This window comes from Diadema antillarum, unplaced genomic scaffold, assembly GCF_040938485.1.
Source record: "Diadema antillarum isolate AM-2024a unplaced genomic scaffold, OU_Dant_1.0 scf00000134, whole genome shotgun sequence".
Taxonomy (NCBI): domain Eukaryota; kingdom Metazoa; phylum Echinodermata; class Echinoidea; order Diadematoida; family Diadematidae; genus Diadema; species Diadema antillarum.
The window spans coordinates 2,956,649-2,971,854 of NW_027271023.1; the positions used below are offsets into that span (position 1 = coordinate 2,956,649).

The window sequence follows — 15,206 nt, forward strand, 5'->3', positions numbered from 1 at the left end:
TTATTTAGATAATATTTATTGTAGATATTAAAATGACAAACCAGCATGGAGTTCCCTGGGACAATTTATGAGTTCAACTTGCAAGTGTCTTGCCCCACCAACCAAAATTACACTGAGGCATCATAAAGCATCTTATCCTGAGCATTTGAAAACGTCTATTCTGCCCTCTTGCAACTTCGGTCAAACTTACCTCGTGTTAAGTTTTCTTGTCCAAGGTTTACTTGGTTCCGATGACATTATTGGTGATTTTTAAGTTTGGTGCTTGTGCTGTTGTCAGTACTATCCGAACAGCCAATAACAACCAAATAACTGCGCCAACTCAAGCTCAAACTCTAAATGATGACGTAGTTCAGGCAATGGGATGGGCCCGCGTTGTTGAACGTCGTCTGCTCCGGGCCGAGCTGATACAATGTACTAGTATTCCCATTGTTGATTTGTATGCTTTTCTCGTTGGCTGACAAAAGTTCGACGGGATCATCAAAATTGTCATTTCAAGTTTGACGTCCGTATCTGTGCTATGTGCGTAGTTCTTGTGATTGCGTGCAACGATGCATAGGTGATATATTTGAATACCTAATATATATTTATATACATATAATACGCATATATAAATGTATAATATATATACAAAATATGTATAACATATACATTATATATGTAGAATATATCCTGCTAATCACTCTTATAATCCCGATATTCCTATCACCGACAAAATGACCTTAAAGCTATAATGTAAAACACACATCTGTCTTCTTCTGACAATGAACAAATTTTCGAGCATTATTTCATGCGTTCATGATAATGAGCCTGCTATATGCCTGACCTTGTATTTATTTTCACTTTTTCATTTTAGCTTTTTCCTTTTTTGTAAGCCTTATAAAATGTACTATATCTAGGATTTTTTTTTCTTATCACTATTAGAGGTTCAGAAGCGAAGTACTATCATTCGATTATTGCTAAGAACTTGGCATCGCAAGCATGACAAAACTTTGTATACTCTTTGGCATCAAAATGGAGGGATTAAAGGAGATTAGACAATTAGAGGGAGACCAAGGTAGACAGACATAATATAACAATCAGAAACAAAAAGATTTTGTACAAATCTCAAAAATGTTCAACTATTCATTTTTGTAATGTTTCTAAACATGTGAATGAGTATGTGTGCTACAGAGTCTGTTTTGCCACCACAACAAACATTAAGCTAATATAACAAATGAAAAAAAAAATGCTCCTTCACACCCGAATTGTTGAAGTGATATGGTCATTGTTCATGTTTCATCTATCTCCTGAAATGGCAGTGAATGCTAGTAATCTGAATTGAATTGAATTGAATTGAATTGAATTTGTTATGGGTTGCGCTGATTGAGACTGCGTTCTACTCCATGTTAATATCTTTTGTTTTTTTGTTCACAACATCCATAAAAAAATGTCAAAAACACCTGGGGACTATTCATTACATTCCTCTGCCCTTCCACAACCAATGAATAAGACAAACACAAATACCAAAATAGCAAAAATGAATTTAATACCAACGCACTTAAAGTACATTTAACACACAAGTCATATCAACAATTACGTGTGCTATTATTTTGTTTAACATATTATTATTTCCATCAATATATTTGCATTAAGGTATATAGTGAAAAAGACATTTACTAAACGGGATGTAGCAAGAATAAGATAAATTCTTCGAAATCTATAGGAGTACACATGAAGTAGTAACAAACTTCATAATTCTGCAAATCACCTTTTTTTTGCGATAACATTCATTCTCCTGAGAATCATTTTCATAGTATGAGGTACATTACGGCACTTTATTTCCGAATTCATTGATATGAACCTCTTTTTTCTTAATGATATTTCAACACCATTGTATTCAGGTTTGATGATTTAACAAGGCGGCTGAACATTAAGATTTAAAAAAGGACGTAATAGTCCAAATAAACAGCTAATCAGTTTCCATAGCTTAAAAGACACAAGTCAAGTGTTGTTTAAAACGCTTGTTCTAAGGTTTATGTATAAAATCAAGGATCACATGTAATCAAATCAATAATTTTTGCGTTGAGTTTTTTTCTCACTACAACTAATGGACAAGTTACGTTTAATCGACGTGTTAACCAAGATTCTGAGTATGACCTCATCTGTCAATCACTTTTACAATACTAATTAGCAAAAGACCTGCACGTTTCAATACAATGTCTCTTGTAATTCATATTAGTAACATGGAAACATGCGTTATACTCAGTTAAGGTGAAGTCTTTTGTACACGTATATCAATACTTTAGCAGTAATTGACAGATGGGATCATACTAAAGAAAAATATAGGTTTGGAAGGCTTTTATTGGCATATCCATGTAGTCTGACGTAAAAAAATTGAAAAATAGTTACATGGCACGTATTTGGATATTCATATAGATACATGGCACGTATTTGGATATTCATTTAGCCACATAAGTGATTATCATAATATCATAAATCAACACAAGTAAACATGTATTTTCTTTTCATAGACCCTCTAAAAGTTAAAACTTGAAACAATATTGGTTAATTGAAAAGTTTTGAAGTACACTATGTATAACTATGTTTCTCCTCTCTTAATGAATACTTTGCTTACACACTTTCGCTTCAAAAATATGAAGATGTACACTTTCTATTCACCTATTGCATAAGACGTTTACCGCGGAGGTAAGGTGAGTCAAATATCTTGATTGCACTTCAGAGGGACGTGTTTCTCTTTGAATACCTCCAACAATTTTTATTCAAGTTCAAGGGTCGTATTACCAAAATTGCAGTACATGTATATGCAGCATGTTACCAACACACATATTTCAGGTGTATTATATAGATCTTCGCGCACATCCATTGGTACGATATACAGGAAACTCCACGATAATCGGATATACGTTGATCTTGGCAAGGTATGTAAAAGTAAACAAACACAAGAGTTAAGGATTAAATCAAAACGGAAAAATAGCAAAAGTTACAAAGAATTTTGGTATCGTAAGTATCCACACATCAGTGATAGTGGCAACAATCATTATGATACTAAATCCAGGTGATAGGAACAAATTTCGGATGTGAAAGTGGCCCATTTCACAAACGTCTGTTTAATGCTGTACAGTTATGGCTTTCTAATGAGAAAATGTAAGTTATCCATGCTTGAAAACTAGACAGCCGACAGTCAGCGTGGATTCCAGCTAAGATCTAGTAGGCAAAAACAAAACAAACCCGGTATTGTAAAGCTTGAGAATACATAATTATATATTATTGTGAAGGGCATGTGGGACACGGCTTTATTTTCGTCATTTATTTCTGTCTTTGTGCAAAATACATTTCCTGATGAATTGCACACCTTCAACATCCAGGTAATAAGATTTATTAACCCGATTTACGATTTAGAGCATAATAGAGCAAATGAACATAAATACCAGAGCTGCAGTTTTGTTTTTTGGTGATTGCATTACGGTGGAGCTAGATATAAAGACAGTTCATACCAACAGACGTACTATACACATTCATTTTCAATGTTATTGGTGAGCCTTAAGTATATTCAACCTATCGCACCAATCAAAGCATAATCATTTTGAAACATCGTACTCGAGAAATACGAAGAATTAGTTAATACTCACGTTAATCGAAAGACTCATAGTTTTGTCCTCTGCAACCACCTTTACACAATCCTACCAGGAACATGCAGCCATCCTGAAATAAATAGAAAGAAGATAGAATTTTGCAAACTGCGAATGATAGTAAAGTGTATTCACCTACCCTCAAGGTAAACTCAGTTATACTTCCACGAACAATTTGGTGTAAACCTATAAGTGAGCAAAGTGTGAAACAGTTTTTTTGTGTGTGTTCCTCTGATCGTGTTTGTTTGTTAGTTTATTTTCTTTTCTTTTTACAGTATGCATCTCTTTTCACTTTATAAGCATTACAAACTCCGTTTGTGAGGTTTTTTCCAACTCTTCCCTATCACGTACGTGCTTTGGTTTGCCGTATACTATATCAAACACACCTCTATACTTTTCAGGCATTCTACCTGTTTACCTTCATACGTACAGATGTATGTGAACTGAGAGAACGCATCAATATTGATAGAACGCATTAGTGAAAGTTTCAGGAAAATCGGACAATCCGTTCAAAATCTATTAATTTTTGAATTTCCAATATTACCATCGCTGGAATTGAATCTTTCAGAAGACAGGGGGAGGGGGGTTAATATTACCCTTAAGATACGTCAGTGACAAGTCAAGGGATGTGTACATTTGTTCCAAAAAAGAAATTTTGCGAAATTCTCGTCATATTTTCCTTCTAATATCGTCTAAGCAAGTGACATTCTATATAAACATTACTCTAATAGTCTTCTCATCCAGCAGTGACTGCACAGAAACTATATAAATTTGTAATCTTCGAACGGATCGTCTGATTTTCCTTAAACTTTCGCTGAGATGTGCACTGAAATGTGCTTTCTGAAAGTTCATTGTTTGAACACTATTCAATCCGTCCAGAAGGTCGTCTTCCAAAAACCACCTCAAAAGGTAAGAATGATATTTATTATAACTCTTGTATCATTCACTGGCTAGACAAGATGTAGCAACCTCAGGCGGCCCTAAACTATTGTACGTTAATGTCACCTACACTTGCCATTTTTGGAAACTAGACGCTATATATTATAGTGAACAGTCGTCTTCTAGAGTGTTAACCATGAGACACAAAAATGAAGTTGCTGTGATGTTCGAAGTTGCCAAATTTCACCCTCACACTGTTGAAGAGTCATATATTTGTCACTTCCATAGATCCACTATACTACATTAATTGTAATAAGCTTGTTGACTTTGCATTCACAAAACCCAAACTCCATATCCAGCAGGAGTGAACATTTCAGTTTGTACATTTCGTCTATTATGAAGAAATTCGAGCATTTTATGTATTATATGTACTACACAATGTTGGTGCATGCTAATATGTACTACACAATGTTGGTGCAAGCTATATCATGCACTATAGTGGATTCCTTAACGACAAATTCTAAATTATCCTGCACTTGTCCTGAGCACCTTTTGTTTCACCGAGGCCACAATCCGAGGTGGATAGAACTGCACGAGGGATAGTGTTTGGGTTGGAGTTTTATGATATTACCAAAGGTAAAAAAAGAAGTTATTCATATATTATTTTTCTGTCTGCACAATACTCAACAATGTGGCTATGTTGTAAGTTTAACTACATTATGTATATGGTATGGCTTTATTTCTCTTTTTATGTGCCTATTTTGAAATTTGTGATATACATGTATGTGTAGGGTCTATGAGAATAACAGTGTTTGTGTAGCCACTCAAAGAGCTACCCGATACTGAAACAAAAACAAATAAATGAATAAATGAATGAATACATAGATAAATGAATAAATAAATGAATAGATGAATAATAAATAAATGTTTATATAAAGGTGTGTGTGAGTGTAAAACCATGGAGGAAGCTCCATGGTTTTACAGTCTGAATTTGTCTTCTTTTACGCCATGTAGCAGCAACCATATACCTTGATGAGACCAGGCAAGTCAATCCAAAAGCTGTAGTTTGGCACCAATTCCCTTCCTTGGGCCCCTCTCACGAACTTCATGAATAGGACGCCACCAATGATGTAGACTACCACCAGTACAGTGAATCTGTTTGTATCATGTATTTGAAATAAAACAATAATCAAAACTGTAAATAAAAGATGCCGAAAGATGAATAGGTTCAATTCGTACTGATGAAAAGTATCAATTTTACTGCTTCACTAGAACCTTGTAGGAGCCGTTGAGGTTCAGTGGAATTGGACACGGGATCTCAATCCTGAGGTCCCCGGTTCGAAGCGACTGACAGCAGTGGCTGTGTTTTAGGCAAGGTACTTTATGCTCATTGCTAAGTCCGACAGAGGAGTCTTAGATTTGTCGGCTCCGTAATCGCTTGCTCATATTGAGTATTAAATACTTTCATACTGTATTAAATTTTAAGGTGTCTCCATTTGTGTTAGAAAATGAAAGAATCCCGACCTCCACACACGGACAATTTGAATTTACTCGGCTTAGAAAGATTAATGCTGGTCAAGTATAATCCTGGCAAACTAAGCAGAAGAAAGCGTTTAAACACCCATTAAAAATTACCCGTGAGAGAGACTTCGTTATTAAAACGCGCGCGCGCTCGCGCACACACAAAAACACACACACTCACACACACACACACACACACACACACAATTGATATAGGGCATGCGATTATAGTTATTCATAGACGAAGTTCAGATTTTCGTGTTTGTGTATGTGCGTGTGTGTGTGTGCGTGTGGAGGGGGGGGGTGAGGATAATTTGCAAGGTTCAGCCATAACTAAAGGTTTCCTTGGGTAAATCGTGCTGGTGGGATACATTGTGGCCTTTACAAGTAAGCCTAGAAATAAAACAGCATTTACTGAAAATGATTATGATAAGCAAGCGCGTGGCAATTACTGAAAAGAAAAAAAATATAGATACCTGAACGGTGTTCAAATTTATACTTTGCAGGTTTAACATGAAAGAAGCAATTATTAAAAATACCAATAAACCTTTTTGATAAACTTTCTTTTCCATCAAAAGAGCCACTCTAAAAGAGAAATGATGTCGCATGGACTGTCTTCATGAATTCATAAATACCTGTACAGACATTCACAAATGCAAACGTACATTTTCATAATTTATCTAAGTATTAAGAATCATTACCGACTTGGAACTACAAAGGTATGTTTACCTAGGCCTACATACTTCTGCATTTCTACGTTATGGGCAGTATTCACATTTCGAACACGTTCCTATATGCTCTCTGCATGTTTTATTGTGTATGATAAGAAAATTTGAACTGTGAAAGTTTAGATTTTTTTTTTCGATTCTTTTTGACTTGCTGTACATAAAGGCATGGATGCATGGCTGATGCAAATCACCCGGTTAATGAAAAATGGTTTAATTGTAAAATTAAAAATCAAAATGGTCACTCCTCTCACATTATACAGAGAATTCCACCCACGGTTAGCCCACCGCCTCCGCCGGAAGATGAGCCGTGACACCTTTTCACGTCGACTAGACACGCCAAGCAGGTGTTAATCGTGAATAACTAAGAAGAAAAGAGTTGCACTTGTTTGAAATGAGTTCCACATTAATCTCTTTCTTTTTTTAATTTCTTCTATTCATCTGTTTAATCGCTTAATTCATGCGTTAGTTCAATAAACTCTTTGCATTCAGAGTCTGTGGCAGCGTTTTGTGAATAAAATTAAGGATAATGTATGGAAATGGTAAATATCTAACTTATCACAAAATGTAATTACTCATCACAACTGACAATATCGACAAAAATTGGAGGTTTTTTTTTTTCGTAAGTGAGTTTCACTTGGAACATGTTGAATCATAGATTATGACTTACTCTAAACCAGAGCTTTCAATAGTCATCGTGACTTACACTTTTGTTGTATTTCTCTTAAATAACACTAGGTGACATTAGCGGTGGATCATGGTATAAACGGACAGAGGTATTAGATATTCAAAGCAAACTTCCGTGATACTTACGTATGTATTATCACTTGATGTTTCGCCATTAACCACATATACGGCTTTAGTCTTCGCGGTTGCATCGCAGTGAAAGGTCACTAATGACGTCCTGAATTTGAATGAAACAGTCACTGTCACACGAAATATTGAAACACCAATGCAACGAAGCCGAGAAAATGGTCCGAGTACAGTATGTGGACCCTGTTCTCCAAATATTGCATAATTAACTTCATGGTTAAAAAACCCAAACATTATAGACAATCATCTTCATTCCTACCCTATAAAGCGGGATGTATATCCTGGGAGTTTAAACCTGACCGTATAGAACACGTATTTGACTCTCGCATAAATCATAGCACACCCTATATATAAAACACTTAGATACCCTTTGCAGAAGAGCTTGAATAATGTAATACAGTAACATACTTTCATAGGCCATTTTTCAGACGTATCTTACATGCTCGTGCCAAGTTTAAAGGGGATGGGGGAAGTTGCTCTCTGAAATTGAAATGTACTAGTCTGCGTTCAAGACTGAAAATTCTTCCGTCAAAATCTGCAAACATCAGCTGTAAGATTGTGATTCAATTTCAATGCTTTTGTCCATTCGGTTCGTTTTGTTTCCTCATTACTGTTATAAGATTTGTGAATCATGGGTATTCTTCACCCTGAGCCAATAGCTAGTGCACATTTACAAGGTCAAAATTCGATTTCTAATGTAGGTTTTTTCTGTTAGTTTATACTGGAAAAATCATGGGAAATCAAACGATTGCAATGAAAAGGACAAAGTTGTATGGCCAAAAAAAAAAAAACCAAACAAACTCCTGTATGGTTATTGTGTTTGAAAGGAAATTTGGGTAGAACAAAGTTGGTTTTAGCATTTTTAGTTTTTTTTCTCGTTTGTTTGTTTCGGGTTTTTTTTTTCAGATTTGTGCAGCACCAAGTGAAGCGATCAGAAAAAAAAATGTTTGTTTTGGATTGATTGAGAAGGAAAGAAAGCAGTAAAGTAAGAATTCAACAACTTAAATGGGAATGTTTAAACTAAGCAAATGTAAAAACTCCCCTTATGTGTCTGAAACATCACCAAAAGTGTCAATGAGAGTGAGCAGGTGTCGTTCTTACTGGAAGTTTGGGGCAGATTATACACAGACGAGGAAGAAAGGAAGTCGGGGTAAATAGGACATAAACCAAGTGCGAAGGTGGCTGTATATAGAGGGTATACCAGGGGCTGAATGTTACAATGGGCGTATCAGGGAAAGGGAGAGCTTGAAATGCGGTGTTGAAGGAGGGGGTATGGTACAGATACCTGTTATGTATTCTTTTGATAAAGTCAGATGACTATTGCCTTTTACCTTTTTATTATACAATGGTGCGTTAGACTTTCAAGTTAACTGACTTAATATTCACCTGACTTTCCATTCAATCTACATTGTATTTCGTTTTCTACCACAGAACATGATAATTATGAATACGAAAACAAATTCACAAATGATCAAAGTACATTAGAGTTGACTGTACCATGAAAATTAAAAGTAATTATGAATTTAAATCATATTTACGTAGTTATATCAACCTTGTTACATATTATATTATCGACGTTCTATTCCAAGTAGAGCGTATGCACTGTGGACAACTCATACAATCGGCTCAAACACTTTAAAAAAAAATCGGAACAAGACAAACATTACAGAACAGATAGGATCAAGAGAACAACAACAAAAACAAAAACCCGGAAATGCAATGAGTATAGTGCTTTCAGGTTGCTATTGAAGAATCAGAACAGGGATAGTCAGGAACTTTGCTTCAATAACTATGCTGACAAAATATAGCATGCATTTAATTTATCTGAGGATGATTATAATCAAAATTGTTATGGTTTAATACAAAAACACTGCCTCAGTAGGACTCCAACAAACAAAATTACAACTTCTGTTCAAGAAATACAACGAAAGAGCGTTTTTTTCGCATTTTATAATTACAAAAAAAAAATAAGGGTCTGTGTATATACGTGTATTTTGATTCTTTTGTTGAGAAGAATACATTAAAAAGGATAAAGGGTTTTCAATCCATCCTTATTGTCATTTTATTTGTAAAGATAAAATTATACAATTTTGTCACTCAGTACAAGTTAATGCCTATAACTATTTCGTTATCTAATAAATTAATGGAATATAAGTTAATAAAAAAAGATACATGGCAAGGGGTATGTCCGTGTATTGTTATTTCCGCGTATGTGCCGAAAGTAGTTTTCTCGACGTAATATTTTACAAATGGATTTGATTTACAGATAAAATGCCACAGCTCATGAAATATATGAAAGCAAAACATAGCGCCGACCTGACATCTGTTGCGTAAGTTATGACGATATCATTGTTTGTTCCCACAGTGTACCCTTTCGGGGTCGGATCGCCGAGGCTGTAATGGAGCTTGCCATCGTCTGATCGCTGGCATGCCTACAAGACAAAATATATAGGTATACATACATTTACACATATACATACATAATTATACAATACACAATAACAAAGCGATGACCAATCTTGCATTTCATTTTGGTAGTCAATTCCATTAGAAATCATTGATTTTTAGGTAGCAGTTTCATTATTACCATAATATCATCATGATTTCCTAGACCTATAACATTTATATATTTTCATGTAATTAACTGAAAACAAAAGTTACCAATAATGACATTCATTTCGTTAGTAACCATTGTGTCATCATTATGCTACAAATCAACGGCGTAAATCCGTACTGAGGAGTGGGGGGGGGGGGGGGGGATGATCGGCGATAGTCACCATCACCACTATTACAAGCCCGACTGGACCGGCGCAGCCTTGGGAGGGGGGAGAAGCTTGGTGCCCCCCCCCCCCAATACACACACACATACACACACACACACACACACACACACACACACACACACACACACACACAGAGTGGCGTACCGTGGGTCAAGACATAAGGGGGGGCACCTCGTGGAAAAATAATTTTCAGGGTGTGTATGCTTATGCGTGCTTGCGTGTGTATGTGTGTGTGCGCGTGTGTGCGTGCGCTGTCAGTCTGCAAACTTAATGGGGACTACAATACATAACGATATGTCATACATTCCACAGCGCAGTCATTGAGCAACATTGTAAGTTTTTTAGAATGACGGTGGGAAACAACAAATTACTTGGAACAACATGTGGGCTTTCGCCCTTGGTGATTGCATCAAAATTATTTAGGATTTTCTTTCTTTCTCTCCCTCTCTCTCTCTCCCTCTTTCTCCTGTTTTTTGTTTCCTCTTTTCACACATTTCTTTGTTTTTTTTTTCTCTCTCTATTCCCGACTTTCCCACTTTCCCGCACTCTTTGTAGTCAGTGTAAGCTTTTCACACCCTTTTTTCCCCTTTCCCTCAGAGGTACCCACATGATACAAGCCTGGTCTTTTGAGTGGGTACCTCCACTTTTTTTTTTTTTTTTTTTTTTTTTTTTGCGCAGAGTGTATTATAGAATGTATCTTGTTTTGTACTGATCATGTAGACATGAACATGTTGTTAATCCTGTCTGGTTATGTATATATTGTTATTCCCATGTTAAACTCATAATATTGTTTCTTGTACATTCTGTTGGAAAGAAAAAGTGAAAATAAAATTTGAATTTGAATTGAACATCGGGAGAATTGCATAAAAATTAAATGCGAGCGAGCGTTGAAAATTTTGACATTTTACAGTACAAAAAACTGCCGTTTGCAGCTATATTTTTTCGCTTTCGAAATTAAGGGGGTTGCGCACCGGGCTCAACTGCTGGCAATTAGCGGCAGCAACATCAGGAGATTGGCAAAACGATTAAATGAGAGCGAACGAAGCGAGCGAGCTTGAAAATTTTGACATTTTACAGTTCAAAAACTGCCGCTTGTAACTATATTTGTTCGATTTGGATATTAAGAAGGAGGAGAGGGGCGCACCGGGCGCAACTACTGGCAATTACTGGCAGGCAACATCAGGAGAATGGCATAACAATTAAATGCCATCGAGCTTGAAATTTTGACATTTTACAGTCCCAAAACTGCCGTTTATAGCTACATATTTTTCGCTTTGGAAATTAAGGGGGCGCAACGAGCGTAACTGCTGCCACTTACTGGCAGCAACATCAGGAGAATAGCATAACGATTAAATGCGAGCGAGCGAAGCGAACGAGCTTGAAGATATCGACATCTTAAAGTCCCCAAACTACCGTTTGTAGCTATACATTTTCGCTTTGGAAATTAACGGGGGGGGGGGGGGGCACCGGGCCCAACTGCTGGCGATTACTGGCAGCAACATCGGGAGAATAGCATAGCGATTAAATGCGAGCGAGCGAAGCGAGCGAGATTGAAAATTTTGACATTTTACTGTCCAAAAACTACCGTTTGTAGCTTAATTTTTCGCTTTGGAAAATTAAGGGGGCGCACCGGGTGCAACTGCGGGGTAATTACTGGCAGCAACATCGGGAGAATAGAATTGCAATTAAATGCGAGCGAGCGAGCGAGCTTAAAAATTTTGACATTTTACAGTACAAAAACTGCCGTTTTGTAGCTATATTTTTTCTCCTTTTGAAATTAAGGCGGGGGGGGGGGGCAACGGGCGCAACTTGCTGTCAGTTACTGGCAGTATCAGGAGAGATATAATGCGAGCGAGAGCAGCTAGGGAGCTTGGAAATTTTTGACATTTTACAGTCCAAAAACTGCCATTTGTAGCTATTTTTTTTTCGAGTTGGAAATTAAGGGGGAGGGGGGCGCAACGGGCGCAACTGCTGACATTTACTGGCAGCAACATCAGGATTTTTTTTTTTTTTTTTTGGGGGGGGGGGGCGGCGACCCTCCGTTAATTGAAAGGTAACTAGATATCTCCACCAACGGAACTTTTGCATTTTTTTTTTTAAACTGAAATAACAGACCTGGTGCACACTTTAGATTAAAACATTTAAAAATATGTTAATCTAAAGTGTATTTAGTAGAAATTACACGGACTGAACGGGGAGGGTATAGGAGGCATTGGATAGGCCTAACTCCCTCTTACACGAGGGAGATTTGTATTATTTTGCAGAACTGAAAATTCAGCCATCTTTGGATGAAATATTTTAAACATTTCCACATCTCGGGAGTTACGAGGAGCAAAATGATATGTTTGTCCCCAATACTTTTATGGGTACCATCCCCCCCCCCCCCCCATCGACTCCTCTGCATACGAGGGAGCTTTTGTAAGTGAAAGATCTGCTGCACGCTCTTTGATAAAATACTAGGAAATACGTCAATCTCAAAAGTGTTCAAAGTCTATCGAAAGGGATCCAGTAGCGGAGCTTTTGAATGCTTATGATTGCAATTCAACGATCTTGTGCATAGTTCTGGCGGTATTTGGACAATTTTCCACAAAGAAAATTCAAGATTTGTCCTCATCTCGGGAATTGATTGGGGGACAAATGATTTGTCTGCCCCAACACTTCCGCAGGGGTGGGGCAAAATTCCTCTTTGCCCCCCCCCCCCCCCCCCCCGAGATAGATTCGACGCCCCTGATCATCCCTGGGTATATATGCCCATAGATCATGTATCAGAGTCATCATCGTTTCAGGAATGATTCAGGAAAATGGAGGGGGGTTCAATTATGGCGGTATGGTTTTTGTTATTGTTTGTTTTTCGGTTACATAATTTGCAGATGGCCCCGAGTTGCTCTCGTCATAGCATGTTTTACATGTAAGCCTATGCTATTTGACGTTGTCAACGTCTGGACCATAAACCTTACACCTATGTCGATATTACTTTCTTCGCGAGCGAGCGCTTGAGAAAATTATGTATACATTATCCTACAAGATGGAATACTATTCAGATCTGTTACCTCTCTGAAGGTGGGTGTACGAACGTCGTGCAATAAAAATATGTAAAAATTGATAAAAAGAACATTTCTGCAACCTCCATTTTCCCCCTCAAATTTCAGGGGGGGGGGATGATTGTACAGGCCATCCCCCTCCTCCATTTCAGGGGGGGGGGATATATCCCCCCATCCCCCCCCCCCCCCCCGGGATTAACGCCCATGCTACAAATCGGGAATAGACGAGAGTTATTATTTTTTTAAGTAAGGCTTTTTAAAACGACACTAAGAATGGTGTGGTCCCACTCACACACGCCTGTGTTTCCGCATCGGTTTCAGTGCCCTCACTGAATTCTCGTATATAATTAACCTTATATGTAACCTAAAGTAACCTTATATGAGGAGTTCAGCTCAACCTTGAAATTACGTAGGCTTTGATAAATCAAGGCTTTGATAAATCAGAGTTGATCCATTCATATACTAAATCATTGGAGTTTCATCGAAATCACACATGAATTCGGAAAGTAATGAGACTTAAGGTATTTCCCACGTTTTCATCAAACTTTAATACTAGTTGCAACTATGCATTGCACTATACCCAAATAGATAGAGCAATCCTAATCGTGACCTCACAAAGGCCCCCAACGATCTGGACTCAAACAGCAACTAAATTTCATTTCTTTTATGAAACGAAATCAACAGAGAAAGATTTTTTATGGTTTGTTTTTTGCCTGACCATAAAATTGGTCTATGTTTTTCTCTGACTTAAATTGTCCATTCAGAAATATTAAACATGAATAATATTTCATGAAATTGCAAATAACGTTTAAGCCAGCCTCAATTATTATAATTCCCGACCTCACGGAAAACATTTTGAGCGACATAAATGTCATTCCCCCTTTCTATTTCGAAAACCTACCGAAACTTGTCCAACATGTCTGATATTTGTGACCTCATTGAATGGAATTAGCAAGCAAAAGCAAATCACAGACAGTGTTCAGGTTCAAAGGTGAGGGTTATTATTCTTTTCATATGTAGCCGGGATAAATGCCATACCAATGCAGAGTGAATCTGACATTTTTCCGTGTCATTTGAATGAACTGCTTTAAAAGCATCAACAGTATCGATAATCTTTCAAATAGAAAGTAAAATTCCACGTCTCTCATGCACTGCTTGTCCGCCCGAACTTTTCGGCAAATAAGCTGCGTTTGCTTGGCCTTTTGCTTCTGTTGAGTTATGCATTCAGCCGCACTGCCACGCCGGATGGTTTGCTGCTCATTTACATTCACCATTGTTAGACGGGATTTTCAAACTTAAAAATTAGATGGCCCTTGTATACAAAAGTCTTAAATTCCGGTGATGGTCTCTAATCTTGGCTCTGGTAAGGTAGCGTTCTGTGCCACCTAATATTAAAATAAGCATAACTCAAAGTATTTTAACCTCTTCTTCAGCACCAATGAATGTACTTGTATGATTTGTGTTTTAGCTTTGACATGTCGTCTGCTGTAATCGATTTTATGACACTTGTAAAAACTTTCCCCCGAATTCAACCGAAGTGCTTCCACTACCGCAGCCATGGTGATATGAATATTCTCTGTGCTGTTATTGCATTCCCCACTGTCGAATAAGCAAAAACTCAAGGACATTCAGTGCTCTCCAAGGTTCTGAAATAAACACAGCATATAAATTTGTGCGAATAGTGACTTTCTTTGAATGTTCAATTTAAGGTGACTTTAAGATTTGGAAACAGCTCACAACAGCTGTCGACTTACAGCAACATCCTGACATTCCGTACTGTCCTGGTCAGTGAAGGGAACGCAGGGGTTGTAAAGC

The 15,206-nt window shown here is 37.3% G+C and overlaps 2 long non-coding RNA genes across 2 annotated transcripts; both read right to left on the bottom strand.

Moving 5' to 3' along the window:
- Positions 1–1,692: 1,692 nt before the first annotated feature.
- LOC139720896 (uncharacterized) lies at positions 1,693–7,070 on the bottom strand. Its single transcript, XR_011710195.1, has 4 exons — positions 7,009–7,070; positions 5,537–5,663; positions 3,630–3,702; positions 1,693–3,204 (listed from the first exon to the last, which is right to left on the bottom strand). It is a non-coding gene; the product is annotated as an uncharacterized lncRNA (long non-coding RNA).
- Positions 7,071–7,585: 515 nt separating this feature from the next.
- On the bottom strand, positions 7,586–15,197 carry LOC139720897 (uncharacterized). The gene is made up of 3 exons (XR_011710196.1): positions 15,146–15,197; positions 9,884–9,999; positions 7,586–7,658 (listed from the first exon to the last, which is right to left on the bottom strand). It is a non-coding gene; the product is annotated as an uncharacterized lncRNA (long non-coding RNA).
- Between the last annotated feature and the right edge of the window lie 9 nt (positions 15,198–15,206).